Source organism: Mus caroli, chromosome 16 (assembly GCF_900094665.2).
Source record: "Mus caroli chromosome 16, CAROLI_EIJ_v1.1, whole genome shotgun sequence".
Lineage (NCBI taxonomy): Eukaryota > Metazoa > Chordata > Mammalia > Rodentia > Muridae > Mus > Mus caroli.
This window is the reverse complement of record NC_034585.1, coordinates 54,038,751-54,065,997: the sequence shown is the minus strand read 5'-3', so window position 1 is coordinate 54,065,997 and position 27,247 is coordinate 54,038,751. Positions and strand designations below refer to the sequence as shown.

The window sequence follows — 27,247 nt, the reverse complement described above, 5'->3', positions numbered from 1 at the left end:
AGGAAGGAAGGAAGGAAGGAAGGAAGGAAGGAAGGAAGGAAGGAAGGAAGGAAGGAAGGAAGGAAAGAAGGAAGGAAAAGAGAAACAATAGCTTAGCTAACACCAGAAAAGGTTAGGTTTAAAAAAAATATCATTGCAAATCAGAGACTTTGTACATGAGAAGCCCTTGGAAGCCTCAACAATCACAGTGTGTTTCCAGAGCATTGGGAGGGCTCTGTGGCTCAAGAAGCAGCTCAATGAAGTCAGGTCAGTTAGATCTGGAGGCTCACAAAGAACTTTCTAAGCCAAGGGAATTGGTTTTATTTTAAATGAATTATACAACCATGCAAAGATAAAGGGAGAGGAATGACAAGACTCGATGCATAATTTTAATAAACCCATGTGGGTGCTGGGTAAAGAACAAGAGTGAAAACAAGAAGGATATTTAAGACAGTTGTGTTAAGTAAATGAGAGATGTAGTGGCCTACTCTAACCATGGACTCCATCAGAGGTGAATACATTAATGGAATTCTTGAAAGACTTGGCAGAGCTTGTAGCTGATGACTCTATAGGGATAGGGGCAGGGGTAACCTAGAATGCCTTGTCTAATAGGTATCAGTGCCATTTATTGAGAGTGTCTCTTTGTGAATAAGCCTGAACCAGATAAATAGAGTAAGTTAAGTGTTCTCCCTCTTAGCCCATATTTTCTTGAGATATAAGAGTGTCTATGCTGAGACACTCTATACTTAGAATTTGTACCTATTGTCAGAGTTCAGCTTCTCAATGTAACATCTCGGGTGTATACCTCAGTACAAGCAAAACATCTGTTGAGACCAGAGCTACACAAACTCATATGGATGAGAAATAAATTCTCCCTGGGATGTATGGAAATGAAACAATAAGAAAAATCATGACTTTTTATTTCTCATTGCTGTCAATCAAACTAGCAATTTAACTGAGTCATTAGTACATAGACACACAGAAGGTGGGGTTAGAATGGTGAGCTGAAGTGTTTAGACTCAAAATCAGCCTCAACACTTGTGGGCTCTTGGAGATTTACCTCTGAAATGTCTATTATAGTTCCATATTTTATGGAGTTGGTTATAGGCTTGAATCTTATGCACTAATGAATGACAACTGTCATTAGAACCTTACATATTATACTACATTTCTTTTTAGTTAGCAGACTGCTTTCTATTTAACATCTATTGGAGTTCTGCTATATCATATCTCAGCTCACCATACTCTGTCATACTCACACACTGGTAAATATAGGTTCAGAATTATATATATACGTATATATATATGCATATATATATGTATATCTTTTAGTAGACTTCACTAATTATAACTGATGAGTCCATGAACATAGAGACTTCTTGAGCATTATAATTTTCATGCTAATTAAGAATCCTGTTCTGAATTTCTGTAGCTTGTGAAAGCTACTCTATAAAGTACATCTTGAACAAGAACCTGGAGAGTTAAGCTGGAAATTATTACTTCTAAAAACGTATATTTTGTCTGAATGGTTAGAAACAAAGGGCAAATGAACTGACTGTCTAAAGATAATACATGTATTCATCTGATCATCCTGACTAGAATTGGTACGTGCGTGTTCTAAATTCCTTTACAAAAAGTCCTTATTCAACTATGAGCATTCCAGCTAATACTCTATGTTAACAATGCTGAACACAGACTGAAAATATAGCAGGTGACCTCCCTGTAGACCAGATGGCTTACAACAGTCCCAGAAGATCCATTAGTAAGTAGCATCAGGTACAACCGCAGTCAACCATCCCCATTTCTTTGCATGACATTTGAACCTAGGAAAAGAAGTATTTTTATAACCTCCTGGAGCTGAATGTGTGACCGCAGAGCTTGCTGTCTGTGCCCTTTTTTGCTGTCAGTCCTCATGACTACAAATGCTATTATTAGTCATAAGACTGTTCAGGCCCTTTTAAATTCCAGTCATGCTATTTGGCGCTCTGACCTAAGCCTAACAGGAAATTTAAAATCCTAATTATTTCCAAGAAGTCTAATTCTTTAGCATTTGCTTTGAATTTTCCCACCTCTGTGTGTAACCCAGTAAATGTTAGCAAGGCTGTGCCATCACATCCCTCACAAGCAAGGAGTGTATTTCCCAGAGGAAAGTGAGCAAGTCTGTGTACCGTCTATCCTGACACTAAATCATAATTGTTGTTGGTAGGATAAGTGGTCTTAGGAAAGCCATCACAACTCTGTTTCATGTATTAAATAGAAAATGTTGTTTATTGACTAAAGGCTAGACAACAAAAAAGGGAACCATGTGGCAGGTAAGGACATGTGGGAAGAAAGGCAATGAAACAAACTGTCAGGAGATGCAATGGGTAATGAGGTGACAGGATGGAGGGGAGATCAAGGGGAGAGGGAGAGAATAAACCAGTACAGAATATTCATGAAAACCTTATGTGAAAGTCTAATGCTTTATAAGCTCAAAGGATAATTTTTAATTTTAAAAGGAAAATATTTTGTCTTAAGTGATACAGTTCACAAATAAAATTCAGCACTTAGTAAGAATCAAAGATTCTCTTCACTGACATCACTCATCCATGTAAAGGGAGCAGCTCTCTGAGCATCACTTGCCGTTTCTGCCTATGCTCACTCACTGGGTCCTCCAAGTTGACATTTGCTTTAAGCCAGATCAACTTTGGCATTTATTTGCATATATATTTACATTGTTAGTCTTCGTCACTAGAATCATAAACACTTATTCTCAGAGACAGGCCTATCTTTGACAATTTGTGGCATAAACATCAGTAGGACCAAAATTATCCTTAAGCTTAGGGATACACATCTTATAGGCATACAGGGGTTGCTTAGAGAACATCCAGTTAAATCTGTTGTGTCACAGAATTTCTTTAAATTTTTATATATATTTACATACACATACATTTTATATAATATATACATAAATATATTACATGTGTACACATACATATATACTTGTACATATATGTATATAATATATTATACCATATACCATTATATATTAGATATAATATTATGTATACATACATACACACAAATATATGTGTGTGTATATGTATGGTGTAGTATAAAGGATGCACATGTCACGGTGCAGATGCCATGATGCATGTGTGAAGTCAAGGGACAACAGGTGGGAGTTAGTTCTCACTTTCTATCATGTGCATATGGGTTAAATTTTAGTCTTCAAATTTAGTGGAAAGTCCATTTACCCACTGAAATATATCACTGGCCTCTTGCTATTTTCCTAACACCATATATTATTGAACTAGCAGATACTTCTCTATAACCTTTTTACACCCATGCCCATGTTCCCTGAAATAATGACTCTGTGACTTCTTATATGTGACCAAAGAAATGCCTAGGCTTTGGCTCATTTCTGTAGCTCGTAACTCATTTTTCCTTGCTTTAACTAGTCTGAGTCATGCCACATGGCTCATAGCCTCTCTTTCAGTTTCATGTATTTGTCTTCCTCAGAGTTGGGGCATATCTTCCCCATGTCTGACTCTGTCCCAGAAATCTGTACTGTACTGGAACTTCCACCTCTCTATCTCCTGCCTAAGCTAATAGGCCAACAGCATTTTATTGGTAGGTGATGCTTCCGTGCATTGCACAAGAGATTTTTTCTATACTTCGCTGCCACTATCATGGCAAAGGGAGCAACTTAATTGAGCATAGTTTGTATTGACTTCTAATGCTCAATGACAGGTAGAGAATTTTCAGGAGAGGAAAAGACAAGAAAGGCACAGACTCTTACATGTGCTGTTTCACAGGTCGATTTTATGACTCCCGTGTGTTGTATGATCATGAGTAGTTTTCTTATCTGCGCTCCCTGCTAACTTGGAATTTTCTCTGAGGTGATAAAGCTCCATAAGGATTGTAATGAAGGCATAGGTTTTCAAAAGGGAATTTCAAGGGAACTATATTCATGTACACATATAAGTTAATTGATTTGATATCAATTAAAACCAAATTAATGAAACAATCTAAGTTAAAACAGCCTTGCTGCCTCCCTGAGCCACACGTGAATTGTTCCTTGTAGCAGAATGAGCTGCTTCCGTGCTTAGTGAGTGGAGAAAATGAATGAACAAACCTTGTGTCCAACACCTAAGATCTGGCTAAAGTGTGACTAAGAATAGGCAAGCAGTGTGTTTGGAATCAAAACCAAAATGAGGGAGAATCCTTTAAGTCAAAAACTTTAAAGGATTGTAGAGGGTTTCTGAGAAACAAAAATGAATGGGAAGATCTGCATATGAAGTTCCTAAGCCTCCATTTCTGGGACTTCTTGCTTTCTTGGTGATTACAGAGAGCATAGATTAATAAAAAAGGGAGGAGCCCCATTGACTATCCAATATCAAATGGTATTGTATAAGCATATATAGAAGCAACCAACCTTAAATGAACTCAAACAGGTTATATTGTGTATGTGTATACGCACTTGTAGCAATAATAATTAAAGAAAAAGAAGCCATGAACTTGAAAGAGGTTCCCAAGCTATAAGGGTAAAGGAGAAAATAGATCATTGCAAAAGAAAGATCAGCCCTCCAAAAAATAGCATTCAGTGACTGCTTTCAATTCCTTCAATACTGTATATGTATTGGGAAAGATTGGGAAATTTGTATGCCATGGTAGTCTCCAAAGATTGATTTTGTTAGTATGTACTTGAAAGATCCCAGGGCATGCAAGGAAGGAATTATTTCCACGTGGACAGAGGAGATTTGGTTTGCAGCCTTCTGTCCTCTTTGCCTAAAAGCTACTTGATCAAACAAACAAACAGACAAAATAAAACAAAACCTGCCTATGTGATATCAGTAACCTTGCAAAAACAATCAGGCAATAATTTTTTTAAAAATATATAGCACATGCAAAACACCCTGTAAATATACATACCATATGACCAAAACTATATACCTGAAACATATATTAAAAGTATTTAAATATTCCTTAGTAGAGAAAATTAAGTTGTAATTTGGAGGTTGTTGCAGAAGAAATCAGCAATAGGATGATAGTGACGGTAAACCTAACGGTCGTTAAGGGACAATGACTTCTTTTTGCCCAAAATAATACTAAGAATATGTTCACATAATGACTGAGTAGTGAAGGTGTTTACAACTGTAAAATCGTTTGAACCATCATTTCATTTTGTAAGTATAAAAAGTATCTCTGTCATCATTATGTTTAGAGATGAATTACTCAAATTGTTAAGAGCTAATAAGTGTGCATCCAGATCTTGAGACGGTCATCTCACCCCCATTCCAAAGGAGCATAAATTCCAGCATTCTTTAGTTTTATATGACCTAATCAACTAAAGCCTGGCAGGAATTAGAGAAATTGAATATACTGACATGTCAATATTCATAGAATACAGCTTGTTAAATCAATAATGAAACAACAATTTTGAGGGCTCTTCAGCAAGTTATCTAATAGAATACATACATACATACATACATACATACATACATACATACATACTCCAGAGGCCAAAGTTGGGAAGAGCAAAGAAAGATTATAAATAGCTGACAGGTAAAACAGAAGCCACGCATGTCTGTGGGAGAGGCAGAGATGGTTTCACAGCTGTCTTTAGAGAAACCACTGGAGGTGGAGTGGGGAGTCATGGTGTCCTCTCTATGACAAAAGAAGAGGAAATAAATAGAAATTATAAATAAAGGAATTTAAGGTAGATGGAAAGATTTCACTGGCAGCAAAGGCTTTACTAACCCTGGAAAGGATTCCTGGGGAGGTTTTCAAATTCCCTATCTGGATGTATTTACAAGAAGAAAGATAGCCATCAGCCTTGGGTGGCTGAAGCAGAGACCTGCAGGAATTTGCTCCAAGCTGGGTCCATTTTTGTCAAACACAGTGAAGGCTGGAGACTGGAGTGGCATTGCCCCTGAGAGCAACCTCACCCAGAGTAATCATTTCCTTGGAACATCAACTGGCATCTGCTCATTGGTTATAAGTGGAATGTACAATTATAATACGTTCTGGTTTTTATTTTCTTTTTTAGTCTGGTTTCCAGTGGAAAGAAAGAAGGCTTATGAAATCTCTCTGGCAGGCTGAACACTGCTTAATATATTTTCATTTTCCTTCTGCAGGCTGGTTACAACCAAGTCCCTTAGAAAATAGAAGAGACCCAAAGTAGCGGTACATAAACCCTTCCACTGGGGAGTGGGAAGTTCTCTGTCCTCTCCTCCAGAGGGAAACTTCTATTCCTCCCCATCAGCCTTTCCTTTCTTACCACCACAAAAGACTACACAAAGCTTTGTGCAGGCTGAGAATTTCACTAGCTTCAGTTCCAGCCTACAAACAGCACAGCACCGGCTTTAGCACTTTGTAGCCAATCCTCTAATTGATTCTGTTTCTCTGTTTACACAGCTGCACACCTGTTTGCCTGAAGTCTTCACTACAACAATCGTCTGGTTTTTATTGTGAGCTCCTGGGGCAAGGTGTACAGTCTGTTACATTTACTTTACATGACACTATGTACACATGTGCAGGTGTGACTGTGTTTGGGAAAAAAAAGTTCCTGGTATGAGTGGATGCTCAAAAAAAAAATATTATTGTGCAATTCATCAAAGTTGTAAAGAATGAACTCTGGGTGAGGAAGAGTCTAATCCCGTGGCTCTCCTATGTGTGGTACAACAAAGCCATAATCACTGTCAGGGATCAAAGAGCAATGAACAGTGTAAGCAGGGTCCAGCCAACCACTGGGAAGGCTAATAAATCAGGTTAGAAATTGAAAATCATAAAACAAACAGGGTAGCATTTATTTAACAGTTTGCCCCAAGTGTGTCTTTCCCATCTTTGTGTGTAGGTGCCATCTTTCTGGGATTCACAGTTCAGAGCACTGGCAGTCAATATCCACTATCACATGGGGATGTTGCATTTCATATGCCCCAATGAAGACAATACGTTCATAGCATCCTGGATGTCCTATTTCTTTGGTTATTTTTACCATAATTAGTATTTTTACCTTCCCACCAATTCCTGTTTAAAAAAAAACAAACTACCCTCCAATCTCCCCTTTTATCTATCGGTCATCCTCACTGACCCAAAAAGACAGAGAGGAGTCGATCTACACTGCCTGTTGGCTTAAAAATTCCATTTTCTCCTTAGGGATCTTCAAAGTTGTGTTTTTCCAAACAAAATGACTAATAGAAATCCATCCCTCAGGATAAGCACAAGAAATGACATTTTACATAATCTAAGAAATATTTTCTAGGCACTATCTATGAAACAAATCACAGCTTCTGTCTTTAAAATGCAGACTATCAAAGGCTAGAGAGGTGATTCTTTGATAAAAGTATGTTCTGCCCTTCATCAGGGCATCATCAGGGTCCAGCTTCCAGCACTCACTTTGGGAGTTCACAACCACCTGTAACTCCAGTGTTAGGAATAACTAACACTCACACGCATAACCCATACATAGTAGACACACATGGATAGATACATACGCATGCATACACATATTTATGCACGTACACATATCTGTAATTGTATAAACACAGACACACACCTGTGTTTGGACACATGTGCACACACATGCATAGATATTTATATATCCATATTCATAATTAAAATATTAAAAAAGTAAATCTTAAAAGGTATGTATATGCTTTAAGATCTTAAAAATATTTTAAATGATCTTAAATGTAAGAATGCTGCAATATTGTAGGAGTGTAATGAACATTGAATCATACATATTTAAAGTATACTTATTGGACACAAGACATCCTAATAGTAGCTCTTATTAGTATTGTTTAGTACAATTTTATTTATTACTAATTTTTAGGAAAAATTAGATTATTGTCAATTTGGTTTAATTGTTGAGGGGAAGAAAGAATTATCACATTCAAAAAGGAAGAAAACAAAAAATCTATTGTCAAGAATACCGAAGTCAGGATGACCACACAAACTTGGACCTCAACCATGCTTTGATGTCTGGAGTCTGGTTCTCATCCTGTTCGTCCTAGGATGTTTCAAAGTCTTGATCACGTCCCAAGATCACAGAAAATAGTTTTCTCTCCTTCATGCTTCTTCCAACCCTGGTCTTATTCATGGTTATTTCACAGAACAAGTAACAAGATAAACTTGACATTTTCCACATATGTTTTGAAGGCACAAGAATTAATTAGACAGGAATATGCCAAACTTTAACTTTGAAAACAAATTGCTTAGCAGGAAAAATGTTATTGTAGGAAAAATATCACACTTAATGAACTGATTACCAGATCAATTATTGCCTTAGCTGGTCATAATGTAAGTAATGAGATGATATCAATGCAAAAGTAATGTAACACAATTATCTCAAGCAAAAAAAAATATCTACATAGTTTTTATATTTTGGTTCAGCTTAACATTTGTTCTATACTGCCAAATGTCTAGAGCAGTCAAAGAAGACTTCATATGTGGTTCTCCTTGGCTATTTACAATTGAAAACACATAATATTTGTTTTTCCATCTGTTACTGGATGGCCTCTGGCTTATCTGAATCATCATTATACTCTTACTATTATAGCCTACTTGAAGATTCATACCAATGTTTGCCTTACTGAAAAAGAAAGCTAGTACCTTCCTTATCTCCTCAGTAAAGATGAGATGCTCATGGGAAATAATATATTGCAAGGGTGATTGACAGGTGCACCTACAGTAAAAACTCTGAGAGACTATCAGACATCACCTCTTGAACTGTAGTGAGGGCCAATTTTAAATCCCAACCACATACGCTTCTCTCTTCTAACCTTCTAAAGTAAAGTCCCCATTTCTCAAGTATATCCACCTTTTGTGGAGTTGATTCCACATTCCTCTTGTCCTCGTTCCAAATTAATACAATCCAAACATTTCATATAAACCTTAGAGGTGTGGGTATTTTCAGGTTGTACCAGAGCAGTAAGTGTTGCCTGCTTTGAACCTTATAAGTGGAGTCATGAGACGATTGATTCGTTTTATAAGCAAGAGGAAATGAGTGTCCCACTAATCACACTTAAAAGAAAACCAGGGATTTGGCAGTCCAGATGCTAAGTGGTGGCTTAACATGACCTTAGAAATGTCTTTCTTTTTTTAAATTTACCAAGACTTACTTTCAGTTAAGGTTTGCTCTTGTTCCAGTAGAAAGGAATTTTTCAGAGTTTTGTCTAAGACTATGCAACCTTGAGTTTCTTTTAATTAAACTGAAAATGGGCTCTCTCTGCTTTCAAACATTATATGAAACCATGGACCAAATCAATAGTTTTCTCGATAGAAAAGAAAGACTCACTTCCAGGAACTTCAAGGTGAATAACCCATTTTTTTCTGAGACCATACATTTCTAAACAACTCAAATGTGCAGTTGAAATACTGTATCTAACTGCAGTATTGATCAATGGGCCTTTGTCATGCTCTTGACAATAACATATATCAGTAAGGTAATATTTAGTCTCCCTTAAAAAACTTCATATTTAGTGCCTTAGATGATGTTGATGGTATAAGGCTGGGGAGTTTTGTTTTACTGATTCCTTGTTCACCAAATTTTTCCTTAGTAATGTGTAAATAACAGAATCTTTCATATCCCTGCCTTAATTCATTTTTTGCATAGTTGTTAGATTAATTGAGTATAGGCACATAACATATTTAGCAAGAAACTGGCCCAAAGAGCACATTTATGTATTCTCTCTTTCTTCATAAACCATAAGAATATAATCAACCTGCTTTATGTTGGAAATTCAAAACTGGTTAGGACAGACCATATTGGTATATGTATTGAAACCTATATCTGGATATCTGAGATAATGTGATACACTCTGAAACATTATGGCACATCTATAAATAGCAACTTGAAACAGCAATTCACATATTATGTATCCATAATCGTCGGTTTTATAAAATTCAACCTCAGTACTATAGAACTTTATAATCATACCTGGTTACTGAATCCCAACCCGCAAAGTTCTTACATCCCAGAGTGAATGGTACCAAAGGAGACAGTTCTAACTCCACTCACCCAATGCAGTAAATACCCCCACTTTATTCTAGATGCTTGAATTAAGCCAGTCTCAAAAAAATAAAAATAAAAAAATAAAGTTTAAAAAGACTGTTTTCTACACTTAGAGTGATAAAAGAAAAGTCCCTTTACTAAGACGTGCTCCTTATCCAGTAAATAATCACATGTTCAATAGCAATAAAAATACTGCTGAGAGATAAACATTCTTCATTTCAAAGCAAGGAGCCTGTTGAATGGTGATACAATTTCAAAAGTATGTGATTTGACAAGGGAGCTCTCATCATGCTCCTGAAAAAATTTTACGCTGCTGTGATTTTGTTTGTGGGTTTTTCTTTTCCTCCAAATTGAAGGAATGTGCTTAACTCTAATCAGAACCATCAAAGCCTTTTAAAATGCCCATAGAGTTTTAAATTTCTGGCTTAAAAAGAAAATAAAGTGTTTAAAATCTCAAGTGCTGATTTTCTTGCCCTGTTAAGTTCTGTATTTGAGAATTGCAAGATGTGTTTATTTATAAGGGGTCTAACAAGTATTTATAAATACTTAAGTATGTGCCAGACCTAGTTCTAGTTGCAGGGAACGTTTAGTACAAAAGAGACAAGCTTCCTGCACCCAGGTAAGGAACTGGAGGTGGGTATGGTGGTCCATGTCAGGAGTCCCAGCACTTGAGACGTAGAGGAAGGAGAAATTCCAGTCATCCTCAGCTGGATGGACTTGAGGTTGGCCTGGGCTATCTGAAACTATGTCAAAGGAAAAAAAAAGAAAAAGAGAGAAAGAGGTTGGAGAAGGAAATGTAGACAGGGAGGGAACAGAAAGGAAAGTTACTGAAAGAGCAGAAAAGTTCATGATAAGGCCGGCTTTAAGAGAAGATGATGCATAATGGAGGAAGAAAGTTCTAACTGCTACTGCAGAATTAAAGAGAGAATGAAGATGCGTGAAAATGAGTACCTTATTTTAGAGCAGAGCAAGAAAAGTCTCTCTGAGGAAGTGATGCTCAAACTGGGATTTAAATGATTAAGGGCCCATCCATACAGTGGTCTCAGGGAAAGTATTCCCGGGCAAGGAATGAAAGAAGGGCTGAACTTAGCTGACAGTGTAAGCTGCAAAGAAGACCACCATAGGGTTCGCTGTATGGTCTGAAAGTGGTCAGATTTCCTAGTCAGAAGTTCATAGCTCCAAAAGACAGTAACCTAGCACAAAAGTCAGCTCCTCATTCTTCTACGAACCACCTTCAGAAGTTACGCCAAGTGTGCTGACACACTCCTGTAATGCTAACAGCTGAAAAGAGACAGGAGGATTGGGAGTTCCGTGTCATCCTCAACGACATAACATGTTCCAGACAAGTCCAGACTACATGAGATGCTGTCTCAAAATAACGATAAAGAGAATGACAAGAAGAAAACAGAGAGGGAATAAGGATGAGAAAGCTGTACTATGTTTCTTCTACTGTGCTAGATTGGTCAAAGCCACCATAAGTATTCCCAAATTCATAGGAAGGAACACAGAGAAAATAGGTGAGAGATTTTGGTCATGTGAAAGACTTCCAGAGTATAACAGTTTCTCAAGGACTAAGTTTGCCTCCACTTCACCTTTTCATTTGCCCATGATGATTTTTATTTATAATATTTTTGTATCATTTTTCATTCTGGCTGTTTCTAATGCCTTGCAATTCATTTGTAGAGAATAAGGATCTGTTTAAAATATATGTTTATAAAAACCAAGAATGGGTCTGGAGAAATGGAGTTTGGAGTTAGAAGTACTTGCTGCTCTTGCAGGAGACCAGGATTCAATTCTCAGTGCCCACATTGAGTGATCTAGAACAAATACACTGTATCTCAGTACCCACATTGAGTGATCTAGAACAAATACACTGTATCTCAGTACCCACATTGAGNGTATCTCAGTACCCACATTGAGTGATCTAGAACAAATACACTGTATCTCAGTACCCACATTGAGTGATCTAGAACAAATACACTGTATCTCAGTAGGCACATTGAGTGATCTAGAACAAATACACTGTATCTCGGTACCCACATTGAGTGATCTAGAACAAATACACTGTATCTCAGTAGCCACATTGAGTGATCTAGAACAAATACACTGTATCTCCAATTTGGGCTATTCAACATCCTCATCTGGCTACCATGTGCACATGAACACACAATGTACATATCCATACACTCAGGCACATACACAATAAATAAATACATTTTAGTCAAAGGGGTTATCAATTAATTTATTTGAAAAGGCATCATGTTATCGTCTTCAGCTACTTTAGTACTAGACATTGTTATTACAGTCACTTCATTCTTATCTCTTTCATCCTCAAACTCTTGTCAATGAAAACTCATCTAATAAGTGCATGCTGGACCATACATTTAATCATATGATTTTTGTGTGGAGAAGAAAAAGAAGTTTGAGTATTTCTTGCTTAGTACTTTGCCTTGGTTCTAGCTCAGTCTTCCAAAATAAACTGAGATGTGATGAGTTTTAAACTGCCTGTGTAGGCAATTCGCCCACTCCCATCTCACAGTGTTTGAATCCTGAATACTTTGGTTTGTTTCACACCCAGAGACTTTAGGTCTCCTTTCAATAGTGTTATGAATGGCAAGGTAAAGATTAAAGTCAGCTTAGTTTCACTAGCTGCATTTTAAGAGCCAAATACATAATGCGTGGATACTATATTTGAAAGCATAAAATATGAAACGACTGTGTCATTACAGAAAGTATTAGAGTACTAGTCTAGAATGTGTCGCTCATTGAAAAACAGCAAACCGGATGCCCGATTCAGCACTTGATTCCTAACCAACAAAATCTGGCTTTCAGATCCTGATCTACATTCTGAAGCTGCTTCTGTTTAAATCTTTTTCCAAACAACAAATGCAGGTATCTCTTAGGCACATCTCTGTGAAACACAATAAAAACAAGTGAGGTTGTCTGTTCGTAAAAGCAGTGAAGTTCTGAAACTCAGCTTCAATGGGAAAAATCCCACATGGTTTGTGAATCGTGTAATGAGGGACAATGTGTGAGGTGTGTATCTCTGCTTGAGTTGTGTCAAAATTAGAAGAAAATCTAAACAGATAAAAGCCTATCACACCCTATCTAACAAGTAACTAAGAACAAATTCTAATTCAAGGTGTATGCAAATGAGGTGGGGAAATGCATCTTTCAAAAGTTGACTTTTCTTAAAGGAGACTATACTTTCTGAGGCATTACTTCCTCACACACTTGCTCTCTCCATAACGAATGTCCACATCCTTTCTAAACTATCTCTAATCTGTGTCACCAAGGATAGAATTAATGGCAACTGAATACATGATAATGAAAACAAGGACACATGATGGATGGTCTATTTGGACATACGTGTGTATACATGTTAGCTTTGTATCACTGTAACCAATCCCGTAAAAGAGGATGAGTTTTTCTGGCTTATGATTTCAGAGGTGCCAGGTTATTTGCTCTTGACTGTTGTGTTGAGCCTGTTGTAGTATATTATGGGTTAGGGTTAGTGGAAGTGGAGGCTTGCTCACCTTGTGATAACTAAAAAACAAAACAGAGACATCAGGGTCCCAACATTTCTTCAAAAGGACTCTCCTAATGACCTAACTACCTCCCAGTGGGCCCCACCTCTTAAATGTTCCACCAACTACCAATGACAGCACAGACTAATGAGGCATTTAACATATGGGTGTCTGGAGAGATTCCAAATCTAAGCTATAGCAATATACTATATTAAAAAATTAATGTGTACTTGTTTAAATAAAAGCAAAACACATGTTCTCCCCCTCCCATTAATATATAGGAATCTCAATTAGAACTTAAATGTGCAACTAAATCTTGTATGTATTTATACAGTTCTACTATACAATTCCTTATACAATACAGAAGAAATAGTTTGATAATAATTCTTCATCTTACTTTACACGCGATTGACTAAAAGCATCTTCATCTTTCCACTTCAGAAGCTGTTCTGGAAATCAAGTAAAGCCTGTGAAGAGACTGCACCCAGCCCCAGTGGTATTACAAGAAGAGTCAAGCAAGGACTTTGGTCCTCGATTCTACTGGCCAGCCAAGCCTAAATGTAAGTTTGAGGAGGGGAGAAAGAAGAGAGGGAGGAAGGGAGGGAGAGCACCAGCCATGCATTCATCCACTGGTGAAGCAGATACTTGTAGCTGTGCAGTACATCAACAGTTGGGCAGATCGGTACTCAGTCTCTCTTCAAGTGTGATTGTCCTGTCTTCAATACTATCTACACTGCTGAAAAAGACTTGAAACTATCACTAATGTTGAATTAAAAAACAAACTTACAGTAAAATACAGAGTTGTGTGAGCCTAGCTGATTTTAAGTCCAAGCATGTTGAAATAGACTCTTAGAATAATCATTTCCATAGGACCTGAATAGGTATCCAAGTGTCCACCAGATGCTAGCAGCTAGATTGTACAGGGGAAAACTGCTAACTTAAGCTTCTTTTCATTATTCAGCACGGGATTTTAAGTAATAAAAGATCTGGAGATTTGTAAAATAAATAATTCCAGTGCAAATGGGAAAATTAAAATAATCTTATCATCTCTCAGACATGTCTATATGTGTTTTTCTACCATTATCATATTTCTCTTAATTGGGCCCACTTTTTTCCAGCTGATATTTTATAGTTTGAAGTTATGAGCTATAATGAAGAAATTATTCATTTCAGATGAGTGAAGTGATATTTGCACTGAATTTCCCCAAAGACAGGCTAGGAAGTTTGAAACACAGCATGATAGAGCAAATGTGGTTTTATTCACATGTGATATTCAATATATCCACAGTGAAAAGTAATAATAGCATGCAGGAATCTCTTTTCTTTTTTAATTGATGTCTCAGTAGAAGCAATAAAAATGCAAAGTACATCATTAACTTTTGAACTTTGACGGAAAAAATGTTCACAACATACCATCCATTTTCTGACAAGTAGACATTATCTCATAGTACTCACACCATCCTGTGCTTATTACGGTTGCCTGGTTTTAAGTGTGACTTTTGGACACATGGCGTGAGAGTTCCTCATATATAATAGCACAATGACTTTTTACAGTGTGCTTTTATTTCATAATTGAAAGATTGATTGGTTAAGCTTCTTCAGTTTGTGTGTCTGTGTGTGTCTGTGTGTGTGTGTGTGTGTGTGTGTGTGTGTGTGTGTTTGGTGTTTTCCTGTGCTGGAGATACAGCATTGGGACGTAAAGACACACATAGTACAGCATCCAGCCACATGACCATATCCTGATTTAAATGCATCCATTCAGAGCACATGGAGGAATGCAAATACTTCAATATTACATTTTTAATGTAGTTACTGCCCACTCTTTGTACTGGGTCCCATCAAAGCCAGATGCTCCCCAAATAAAATGTTTATAATGCAAAGCTATTGAATAAAAAAAAATGTGTTTGTTTAAGCAGCAGAGTATAGGACTCAGGTTGATGGAAGGTGTGCAGAAACCAGTGAGGAGAGGCATGGTTTGCATTGCATCTGCTCTTGAGGAACTAAATCCAGAGAAACTCTGCCGTTCTTACAACTCACTACAGACTCAGCTTCTGGATTTCTTGTAACAAACTCATGCTGCCAAGGACATTGACGGGCTCACCCAGTAAAAAATTACAATAATAATGTTCAACTAAATCATAAAAAAAATGCAGAAGGTGATTATTACAGGGCAAAGGAGGGGAACTGCCTGTAAAGTTGTGGTAGAAGGATCAAAAATACATTTTATTGGACTTTTAAAAAATTAAGTTCTTTGTTTTTTAAACTAAGGTGCAAAGCAATAAAATGTAAAGGTGACTCAATAAACTATTCCATTCAATAGTCAAGAGGAAGGATTCCGCAAGTCAAGTAAAAGTTATTGTTACTCAATATGGCCAATTGAGGCAAGCCTGGCGCTTTAATTGCCAGTTTCCTGATGAAAATTGCCAATGGGAAGTCATTTTAAAGAATGCTAATTGAAAGAAGTATAAAGAACTTTTTGCATATATGTCTTTTTCTTTGTCAAAATGAATTGGGTTTATGTTTGCTTTCACACAGAACTAAAACTCAAAAGTGCTTTTTAAGCATCTTTTTCAGTTCTGCAAAGATATTTGTTTGACACAATATAGAAAATGACAAAAAAAAACCCCACACAAATACACAGAGTGTGGAAGGCATACAGTTAGGGAATGAGAAAAATAGATAGTGATCGACCCCTGTGCTTTCCAAGATTACACAAGGGAGCTGTCTAAATTATTTTTAATTAACTAGAGCTACATTTCTGATCAATGTATTACCTTCCAAAGTACAGATTACCACAGACATCTGAGTACACACATTCCGTACTTTCTTTGAGTGAGATAGTATATCTGCCAGTGAGAAAAATTAACGAAAAGTAGCTCCTTTGGACCATTAAATAGCTAACATGCCTTACACCTGGTAAGCACCAAAAAACATGGGTTGGACCTATAAATTCCCACTTTCTGTTTATCATTAGTGTGTCTCTTGGAGTCACACTATAAGTGGTGGTGTCTCACACATGAGAACTAATGAAGGACATCTGTAACCAAAAATATCCATGGAAAACTTGCAGCATTGATCCATATCTGTGTCATTAATCAAGTCCAGCGCAGAAGGACTTTCTTGTGGTTGTGCTGTTTTAGAGATAGAGTTGAGAAATTACAGTTTAATTCAAACATTGTTTGAAACTTTGAATAACATGGGGTTTTATGTTATATGACGGCAGTAAAGTCCAGTCATTGATGGCTATAATTCTAAGTATATAAGGATATAAATACCCTTATATATACTTTAGCTGAAAAACATTATACAAGTAACTGTTCATATGGAATTTACTTCTTAATGCCACTCTCCTCTTTCCTCAATCTTAAATAAAAAGATCATTTGGGGGGGGGGGCGGGAAGCACCATTTTAAACTAGTTTGGTATGAGCAGCATTTAGCTGAAGCAGATGGCTGGAAGTCAGAGGCCCTAGATACTAACCTCCATTCCCTACCAATTCGGAATGTGGCCTTGGGCAAGTCATGAGAGCAAAATCTACGATAAAAGACATAATAATGTCTTACATGTGCTTGGCATTTTATGGTTTAACATCACACTTTCACATACAATATGTTATTCAATCTTAGCCCCAGCCTCCTGGGAGGAATATAGCAGTCATATAAAATTTTCCATTTGAAAGAATGGGGGGATTTGAGACCCAGAGAAACTAAATCTCTTCTTCATAGTCACATCAATAGCAAGTGTCAGAGCCAGAAAACAGACAGTTGTAGATGTGGTGCTGGTCTCCGTCATCCCTCTATACCATATTGCCACGCTCTGGTATCTTCCAGTGTGATACACAGAGACAGGCAGCATTTCTAATGTGGTGGTCACAAACCATATATGGTTATGGAGCACTTGAAATGTGGTTCGGCCTCATCAAAATATGCTTTTCATAGGAGACATATTCCAAATTCTTAAGGCACGATTTAAAAAAAAAAAAAAGAATGCATGCTGAAATTGCATTTGCAATATCCTGAGTTCAACGAAGTAACATGGTTTAGATAGTGATGAATATATTACTATGTATAACTCAGTATATATGTGTTTACCTGTCTCTTTGCATGATTTAACACGGCTTCCAGAAAATGACTTTGTATAGACGACTCACACCCTTCTCTGGTGTACTGCTAGGCCAGAGAATTCCCATGCTCAGTATCCACAGTATGATTTCATATTACTGGCCTTATATAGGCACCTGCCTTGATGGAGCTTAAACAAATTTCCCAAAATGCATTAGGGCGTAGTGTAGATTAATGTTAGTGATCCAGTCACACTTGTACATCTCCCATAACCAGGGGAAAGATCAGGCTTTACTGTCTGATACTTCGAAATGCTCATTCATTCTAAGGATTCATTGTATACTCACTTAAATGCATGAAAAGATTAGAAGCTAAAATTCCACAGGAAAATCACAAATTATATTTATAGCTCTGTATCACTGTTTATTTTAAAATATGTTCTCCCATAAATATCAAGAGTGAAATAGATACCTGGCTGTTATGCTAATATAGGTAATGATATAAAAAAAAAAAAACAATTATATGCCGGGCGTGGTGGCGCACGCCTTTAATCCCAGCATTCGGGAGGCAGAGGCAGGTGGATTTCTGAGTTCGAGGCCAGCCTGGTCTACAAAGTGAGTTCCAGGATAGCCAGGGCTATACAGAGAAACCCTGTCTCAAAAAAAAATAATAATTATTATATGTAAATTTGTTATCTGGTAAATTTTATCCTGTTCACCATAACCTCAAAAGTAGAATTAGAAAAAAAAATCTAACTGAAAATCCTCAAGGAAAAATTGTAGTAGCAAAATATAACCCCAAACACTAACAGCTAGCTAGCATCTATTTGTCATTTACTAGATGGAATGGGCTCAATTCCTACCCTAAAAGTTAAACTACGATTATCTCATTTAAACTTCACAGGGATTTTAAAATTAGCAACAAAAGAAAAAGAAAACAAAGCTTTTAATTACTGTTGCTTCTTGCTTCCATGCTACCTGAAATCATGATGCAACCAACCAAGACAGTATTAGAGTATCTGGAATTCGTTCAGTAATACTGACGTCAGCTCCATGTTTAGGCCAGGGACAGTTCTAAACACTGTGAGAACATTGTGCAGAAAGATTTTCCCCAAAGAGTGCACCAGTTCGTTGTTTTGTGAATGGTGTACACTTAAAAACAAGAGTTAGAAAAGGAAGAGTCACATTCTAAAGATCTTCTTTCTAGGTTAATAGAAATCTTTACAGTTCTGTTCCAGAGAGCTGTAGTTTTGTGCATGGAGGAAGAACAAAAAACAAAAACAAAAACAAAAAAAAAACAAAACAAAAAAAAAACATACTTAGAGTAAACTGTTTGGTTATCTAATTGTGGGGAGGAAGGAATAAATATTTTCTAGAACAAATGAACCAAGGAATAACACGCAAAAAAATACATTTTTTAGATTTTCAAATAGAATGTGTTACAGGTTGTCACATTCTTAATGCTTACCCAGAATAAAATAAAACAAACAAAAACTGTTAACAACAGCCAGCTCAGCTCTGTCTGGGTGAGAGAATTCAAATTCTTCTACATCTTAATTTAAATTTTGATGCAAAATTTTTCAAACTGACCATCTGTGTGTGTGTGTAAGAGAGAGAGAGAGAGAGACAGAGACAGAGACAGAGAGACAGAGAAAGAGAGGGAGAGAAAGAGAGGGAGAGAGGGAGAGGGGGAGAGGGGGAGAGGGGGAGAGAGATTGAAATTTATTGTAATTGATTCCAAAATTGATGCAAACTAGAAAGACAACTGTTCCCAGTATGGGAAGTGGATATTAAATGTGATTTTATTTTCAATCACAGATGTGCCGGTAATAATAATAATGCTTTGTAGATTCATCTTTCCTGATCACATTTCCTTTCTGGTTGAGAACAAAGCACCCTGCAGATTATTCAAGCACCATAGACAAAGAAGATACAGTATTTGGGTTTTCTAGATTCTCTTGAGGTAGCAGGGCACTTTGAGACACAATCACAAGTTTAAAGATCAAGGTTGTAGTGTGTGCATGAAGCAGAAATGGCCTTGGTCATTCTCAGAAAGCACACACAGCCCTGTGTGAGCTGTAACTCTTCAGCCATCAAACAAGTGGGCCATGAACCACTTCTAATGCAGTCTGTTCAGAATTTGTCCTTGTGTTAGCCAGGAAGATATGTGAAAGGTCATGTCGATGTAAATCATGTAAACTTTGAGCTAGACAGGGTCTGCCAAACCTAAAAGGTGAAACACAGGACTGTTAGAAGAGTCCTACATGAACTCATAGAGACCTAGCCAGTCTGATAAATCCTTTTATTGATGTAACACTAAAATTTTGCTGCCATGAAAATTCAGAAATGAGTCATCTGTTTCATTTACGTGTTATCTCACAAATACACCGATCCTCAGAGCTGAAGGGGTCTTCTTCTAAATTATTCTACCCAATACAAATATTCTACAGATCAAAACCTACATTATAGAAAAGTGATTTTCCCCCTTCAGGGAAAAAGTTAAATATCTTTAAATAAAAAAATCTAACTAATCCTTGCCCATCTGCACCTCCTGGGAAGGGTCATCCATGCGCAGAACTTTGAGTCCTGCCAGAATTTTCATTACAATTTGAATTTCCAGCTAGTCGTTGGCACTTCTGTCCAGTGAAGATAAGATGCAAATGTTGACTGTGAAAAATCACATTCACAGTGAGTGCTTATAAAATAGAAACAAAAGTGTAATAGGCCAGTGCTTCCAGACCAGCTACTCACTCATGACTCCACTTCCTCTCTTTAGTGACTCAGAGAATTGCAATGCCCTCTCTCTGCCACTTGCCCCTCACAATTTGTCTATTATCATGAGAACCTGACCACTTCCAACATTCCAAATAAATGAAGAATAACCGGACACTCAGTCTTTGGGTTGGAAAAAACAAGAAAGAAAAACAAAAACCTTCTAATTTTATGCTTTATGGAAAATATGCTTGATTACCTAATGGTCACCCCGGAAAACAAGTATAGGAGTAATACTTTACAAGCTGAGAAGGTTGTACTTAGTTACTTAGGAATATATACGTGTGTGTGTGTGTGTGTGTGTGTGTGTGTGTGTGTGCGCGTGTGTGCATTTATATATACTACAAATATACATGTATGTATGTATGTGTGTATGTATATATAAATATATAATGCTATAGCAATGATTTTTTTAAAGGACAATGAATTTCAAGGAGAGCAACGAGTGTTTGGAGGGAGAAAAGGGAAGGGGGAAATGTAATTATAATCTTAAATGGGGGGAGTCAATTGTAATCTTCTGAGTGTCTAAGAGCCTTGCTCCAAGGAGAAACACCATTCCAACTTTCTCCGATCTCCCATTCTTACTAAGACCCAGACTCATCGCCAGCTTCCAGTGTTAATGCTACCTTGCCTAGGGTTGTTACTCACTGGTTGAATGGCCTCAGGAAAGGTGTTTTACAGAGATGCTAATAATTAATTTTACTTTAATTGAATTGAATGTACTATAGAAACATTGTTGATTGGTGTCTAGTATCTAATAAAAGTAACAGATAGTAATTATAAACAGTCACTGAGCTGAGTGGGAAGGATCTATACTTGCTTGGAGAGATCTAATTTGCATAAGATAAAAGCGGGCTAAAGCATGTATTTTACTTTAATAAAAATCAAAATGGGGGGAGATTATATATATTAAGAATATATTCATCTTTCTCTACAAATTTAAACTTACTTTACATTACAGAGAATGGAGAAGTAAATATTAAATCTCCTTTCTAAGTGTACTAATATTTCTCTAAGAAATGGAAATAGATACAGTGACTTTCAAGGAAAATATTACAATGAGTGCATGCACATTATAATCAGTAATACAAGGCTGAGAGTCGATGTGCAAGAAGGTGTTCAAGGTTTAAGTCAATTGGTAATAATTATAAAATGCTCAGTACTGTGTTAACACAGCTAACATTCAGTGAGTGTCAGTTACGCTTAATAGACATGATACTGCTGTCAATAACATATTGACTACGTCTCTGCCTTTGCACAGAATCCCTAGGGGCATTCATCTGTTTTCCAAAGCTCTGTAATTTTTTGCATATGTATATTGTTTTATTTGATTCCCCTTCACTCCACCACATATATAAATCTTCACTTCAGGGAGTGATTTATAGCATTCCATAGCAATGTGTATTGAACTAAACTCATTTAGAGCTAAATGCACATGTGACTTATTTTTCAATTGGGACACAATGTGTAATTGATAACCTCACTCTGGAGGAGGAAGGTACTAAAGTGAATTGTTAGAAAAGCTGGAATATTCAATTTAGCATCGGATCTGACTCTCCTACATCTAACTCTGGGGATTACCATCATTTCCAGCCCATCTTCTTACATTTCCAGTGAGTCATTTAACTTGGCAACAAAGGTAAAACTAAAGTGGGGTACAAATATTGTCTGATGACTCTTCCAGTGTCAACATTTATACTCTTTGAAACATTGTTATCTCTGTGGGTCTCACACTTGAGAGGGCACAGGAATTACCTGAGAAGACTGTTAAAGCACAGATTTCGTGATCCCCAGACCTAAGAGGGCTAAACTTTAATATGCCCTGATCATATATGTATTTGTACCACAGTACTGAAAAATGAATACAGGCTTAGTGTCTATTATGAGTTACCTCTGTGCTTTTTATAGAATTTGCATTTTTAATAAGTAACCAGGTAAGATACCGAAGTTGCTAGCAGGGAGACACACTTTAGAAGCACTGATGATCTTCTCAGACTTTGAGTCTGTGTTGTCACCTGGCCTAAGACACTCACTCCTGTTAAGTATATTCCCTGTATGATGAATATGGTGGCAAGTGAACCCAGGCTCAGAGCAGCTGACTTTAGAAGTATTAGTACCTATAAAGGTGCCTCAAAAACACCCACAACAGGTAAGCTTTGCTGACTACCGTTTTTTTAAGGCTCATGGAGTTAAGAATGAACCGCCTGAACCTATAGCTACAGGGCACAGGAAACACTTGCCAAGGTCAGAGCCATTGAGGTCAACCAAGTGCAGCTAGTTTTATGACTCACAATTGCCATCTAGTGACACCTTTGAATTACTACATTGGTAGATGACTGGATAAAAGGATGCTATCATTTGAATGTTGATTCTTTTTTCCTTCTGTCTTTATTTCATCCATTATGTTCAAAATGGGGAGTTCTAAAAATAAACTTTAATATGCTCTGATCATATCTGTATTTGTACCACAGTACTGAAAAATGAATACAGGCTTAGTATTTATTATGAGTTACCGCTATGCTTTATATAGACTCAATAATCCACAGCAATTCAATGAAATAGTTATTTTTTCCACTGTAGAGAAAAGAAACAACGATTAATGTACAAAACACTTCAGAGATTTGCCCAAGGATTTTCTGTTTAGCAAAATGGAGGAGCTGAGACCGAATCAAAGCAGTTGTTGAGAAACATACTAGGCGGCCTCTCACATCAGCAACACACAGACCCAATCTAAATGTCCACTGCTAAATGAATAGGGAAGAGAAGGTGGCATAGTCACATAATGGAATACTTACTATTCAGAAAACCCTGTCATTGTGACAACTTGGATGAAGCCAGAGAATATCATGTTCAGTGAATTCATTCAGTTAATAAAACAACAAAAGAATCCCTCATAGTCTACCTCATCGAAGAAGCTAAAATTTTGATCTCATAGAAATAGAGAGAACAGCATTCCCTGGGGATATCAGTTATCTAGATTCAGCTATTTTTGTGATTCAAAACATTATACTGTATATCATAATTATGTATAAATTTTGTGCATAATTTTAAATTAGGTCATTTATTAACTTGAAAAGATAAATCATGGTTGCTGAAACAAACAATATCTATAAACCATTTCCCAAATGTAGTTGAGCAAAGGTGAGGTTTTCTGAATTTTCTCAACAAAATCAACTCACGTGTGAATAATTAAGGAAATATTCCCATTAACAAGAAGCCAAACAGATGCAACACAAAGGGCACTGAGATGCAATTAGACCTAGAATCAACTTCAGCTTTTTCTATACTTGAGTTATCCAATGAAGTTGGCCACAAAAGCAAATAGTACTGCTGTAGACAGTGTCTTTCTTAGGGTTACTATTGCAGCAATGAAAGACCATGTGCAAAAGCAATTTGAAGAGGAAAAAAGGTTATTTGGCTTATGATTCTATTGTCTATCACTGAAAGAACAAGATTCAAAAAGGACAGGAACCTGGAGGCAGGAGCTACTTACTGGTTTGCTCCCCATGGGATGCTCAGCTTGCTTTCTTGACGAAGCCAAAATCACCAGCTCAGGAATATAGCCACCCACAATGCTTTAGACCTTTTCCCCTCAATCACTAAGAAAATGCCCTACAGGCTTGTTAACTTATACTCTAATCTCCTGGAAGCATTTCTCAATTGAGGTTCCCTCCTCTTAGATGACTATTGCTCATGGTACATTGACATGTGTATATTACGTGAAAGCACAGAGAGAACCATGTGGGGAAACAAGGGGAATAGCAGAAGAACAGGATGGAAACAGGAGAGTAAAGTGTGTGTGTGTGTGTGTGTGGGTGGGTGGGTGTGGGTGTGTGTGTGTGTGTGTTGGAGTGGTGTCAATATACACAATATAGTTGGATGAAAATGCCACTATGAAACATGACTTTACATAATGAATATTTATTTGATGATACTTTCAATGGTCTAGCGAATGTAAAAGGGGGCAAGAAAGTAGGTTTGATCTCTTAGTCCAGAAGTCCTAGGGGTAAATAGCTCTTGTGGTGTTTTCAGAAGAGCTCTGTCAGGGAGAGCCCCACTCCATTTCTCTTTGCAGATGATGTTCTTGGCCTATGCTCCAAGCTTTGCAGCTCATGTGCCTCCTGCATCTCTCCTCCTGAGAAGCCTTCCTACAGGACACCTGCAGAAAATCCACTCTCTTCACTCCAGTCTTATGCTACCAGATTTCCTTAACACCAGGCCCTGGATAATCTTTTTAGCTCCTTATCTAAGATATCTTGTTTACTAAACAACTTCTTATCTCACTGTATCAAGGACCCCTGAATGACTAACAAATTAAATTCTAGTAGTTTCTTTGTGCCGGCATATAGATAACTTTGCCCAGACTTGCAAGCATAAAGAGGAATAAGGGGAAATCACAGAAATATAGTAAAGAGTGCTGGGAAGATGGTTCAGTAAGTTGTGTGCCATCTATGTAACTGGTAGAGCCTGAGTTCAAATCTCCAGCATCCACAATAATAATAATAACAATAATAATAATAATAAAATCCAGGCATGTCACCAGTAGCTTTTTGATGGAAATCAGGGTCTTATAGTTCTAGGCAGTTACAATTTTGTGTATTGGTTTTAAGTTTTTGGGACAGTACTGTCATGCCATCAAAGCATGGTTGGTAAGAGCAAGAAAATTGTTTGGCAGTCCAATAGCTTATCCACAATTACTATTCAGGCAAATAGGAACCAAAACTCTGAAACAGTTTAAAGAGAGGTTCAGAAGTAATTTTGCTCATAATTAGAGAATGCCAAGGAGCCAAAAAAGTGTGCAGAAATATGGCTCCTTCGGCAGCATTCAGTGGTACGGAACTCAGTTCCTTCAGCATTGTACCATTCCTCCACTAGCCTTCAATTCCTTCAGCAACCTTCTTTTGTCTCACACAAGGCTCCTTTCCAGCAGGGTGTTTCTGAGGTAGATACTAAGGACCTACAATATCTTTACAGAGGGAGACGAAGTGAAGTTCTAACTGCTCTGTAAAACTGGAGGTCTGTCTCTGGTGTTGCGTTCTCGGCCAGTTCAGCTGTGCCTGGCACTTGTATGGCACTCAGCATGGCTTTGTTGAGTGACTGATGAAAGCTTGAAATTTTTGCGAGGCTGCATGAGGTGGGAGTCACTGGAAGAGAGGCTTCTCTACCCAGATGAGGGGTGCTCCTTTGTAACACATTCTTCCTCTCTGGTATAAGCCTTAATCTTCAGCTCATGGCAGGATGTAGTTCAGTGGCAGGGGCTTCACCAGGTTTTTACCTTGGGTTCTACAGGTTCTTATGTGATTTACATTCCTTATCGATTTTTGCACTTTGAGGTGGCACTGTCAACCTAAAGAATTTTTGGCTTAGGTTTTGATTTTTGGGGGTGGTGGGGATGGGAGGAGATTGTTTGCTTCTTAAATGAATGACTGGCTTGCCTGTGCTTACAAGTTCTATGTCTATGATTCTAAATTGCCTTAAACTCACATGCATCCTTTCAAAGTTACCAGTGTCATGGCCAGTGCTGGCTTTTTTTTTTTCCATTGCTATCATTGCATTTGCCCAGAACTATCACATAGTTATGGATAAAAACTAATAAAGAGAGAAAATTGAGACATGAAAAAGAAATTGGATGAGATACATGTGTTCCCAGACCAAGCCCCTTTTAGGAAAGTATTTGATAGAAAAACAGAAGTCTTACACTTCTGAAGCACAGAAACCAGTCTGGATGTTTAAAATCTGTTTTCATTCAGCCTCAGGAATCAGTACGAATCTCTCCTTATAGCCAATGGATTTTATTTATTTATTTGTTGAGATCCTTGAATCTAAGACTTGTTAAAATGCCTATGAGTCATTCCAGAAATGAGAAAATAAAAGATGCATTAAAAGGGAAAGCCAAAGAGAGAGAGAATGAAAGGAACTGAACTCATCTCCCCTTTTGTGGATATCATCCTTTAAAAATAGGTATATGGAGGAATTTTAGTTAGCCAGGTATACTTACAAGTAGAATGTCTTCCAGGATACAGGAGCCTTTGGCAAACACTGGTTGGCATTCATCCCTAAAAGGTAAAAATCTGTTTTGTTCTTTGGCATGTTTTAAAAGGGCACTGAAGAACATCAGACATACCTTCCAAATTATACATAGTCAAAAACTGCGTAATCCAAAACCACAGCTTCCCCCGACAGATCAAAAACCAATGAAGTTAGACCTGAGGATTTGGGGAAGTAACTGTGAAATGTAAGTCCGTAATATACAATGGGTCTATAAATGAAACCAAACTCATCGGAAGTGTCGTGAGGTGTCCCTTTCACTTGAGACAATTACTCATTCTTGCTGTCATGGAGAGCACTAAATCAAAAGGAGTTACAGTTCAGGCATAGACTATCCCTCAGCCATGAGGGTTTCAAGAATCAACTATAGCAAGTTTACACAAAATGTAGATTGCTTAGATTACTGACCTCTCCCCACTGCTTGCCTAAGTGGGCTCCATGGGGACAAGATTGAGAACAAAGAAGGCCAGTGAATAAGAAACCATGGTCTGTTACCACACATGGACAAACGTTGCTTGAGAGTGTCACTTGAAGTCCTGGAAGTCAGTCTCTCTAATTCCCTGAATCTTCCAGGAAACTTGAACTGGTAGATACTAGGACTATTTGGTGAAGGAAAAGCAGTTTCCATTTTATAGATTCTAGACAATGATCTATGCACTCTACACGTATTAATCTATTCATCACTTCCAATGATAAACACTCTGCCTGCACTGTCTAGGCAATGTCCTATGGCTGCTTCCCTTATCCACCACCTCCTCAGGAGGACCCTTTGTTTGCTACCTATCTGAATTTATTCCCATCTCACTCCCATCCCATCCCATCCCATCCCATCCCATCCCATCCCATATTCCCATTTTTTCCTTAC

The 27,247-nt window shown here is 37.4% G+C and overlaps 1 protein-coding gene across 1 annotated transcript in view; it reads left to right on the top strand.

Moving 5' to 3' along the window:
* Col8a1 (collagen type VIII alpha 1 chain) overlaps nucleotides 1-27,247 on the top strand; it is a 125,242-nt gene that overhangs the window by 60,085 nt on the left and 37,910 nt on the right. The window contains exon 2 of the mRNA XM_021185178.2: nucleotides 13,945-14,063. The gene's annotated coding sequence lies outside the window, so the exon portion shown is untranslated. The remainder of the gene's footprint in view (nucleotides 1-13,944; nucleotides 14,064-27,247) is intronic.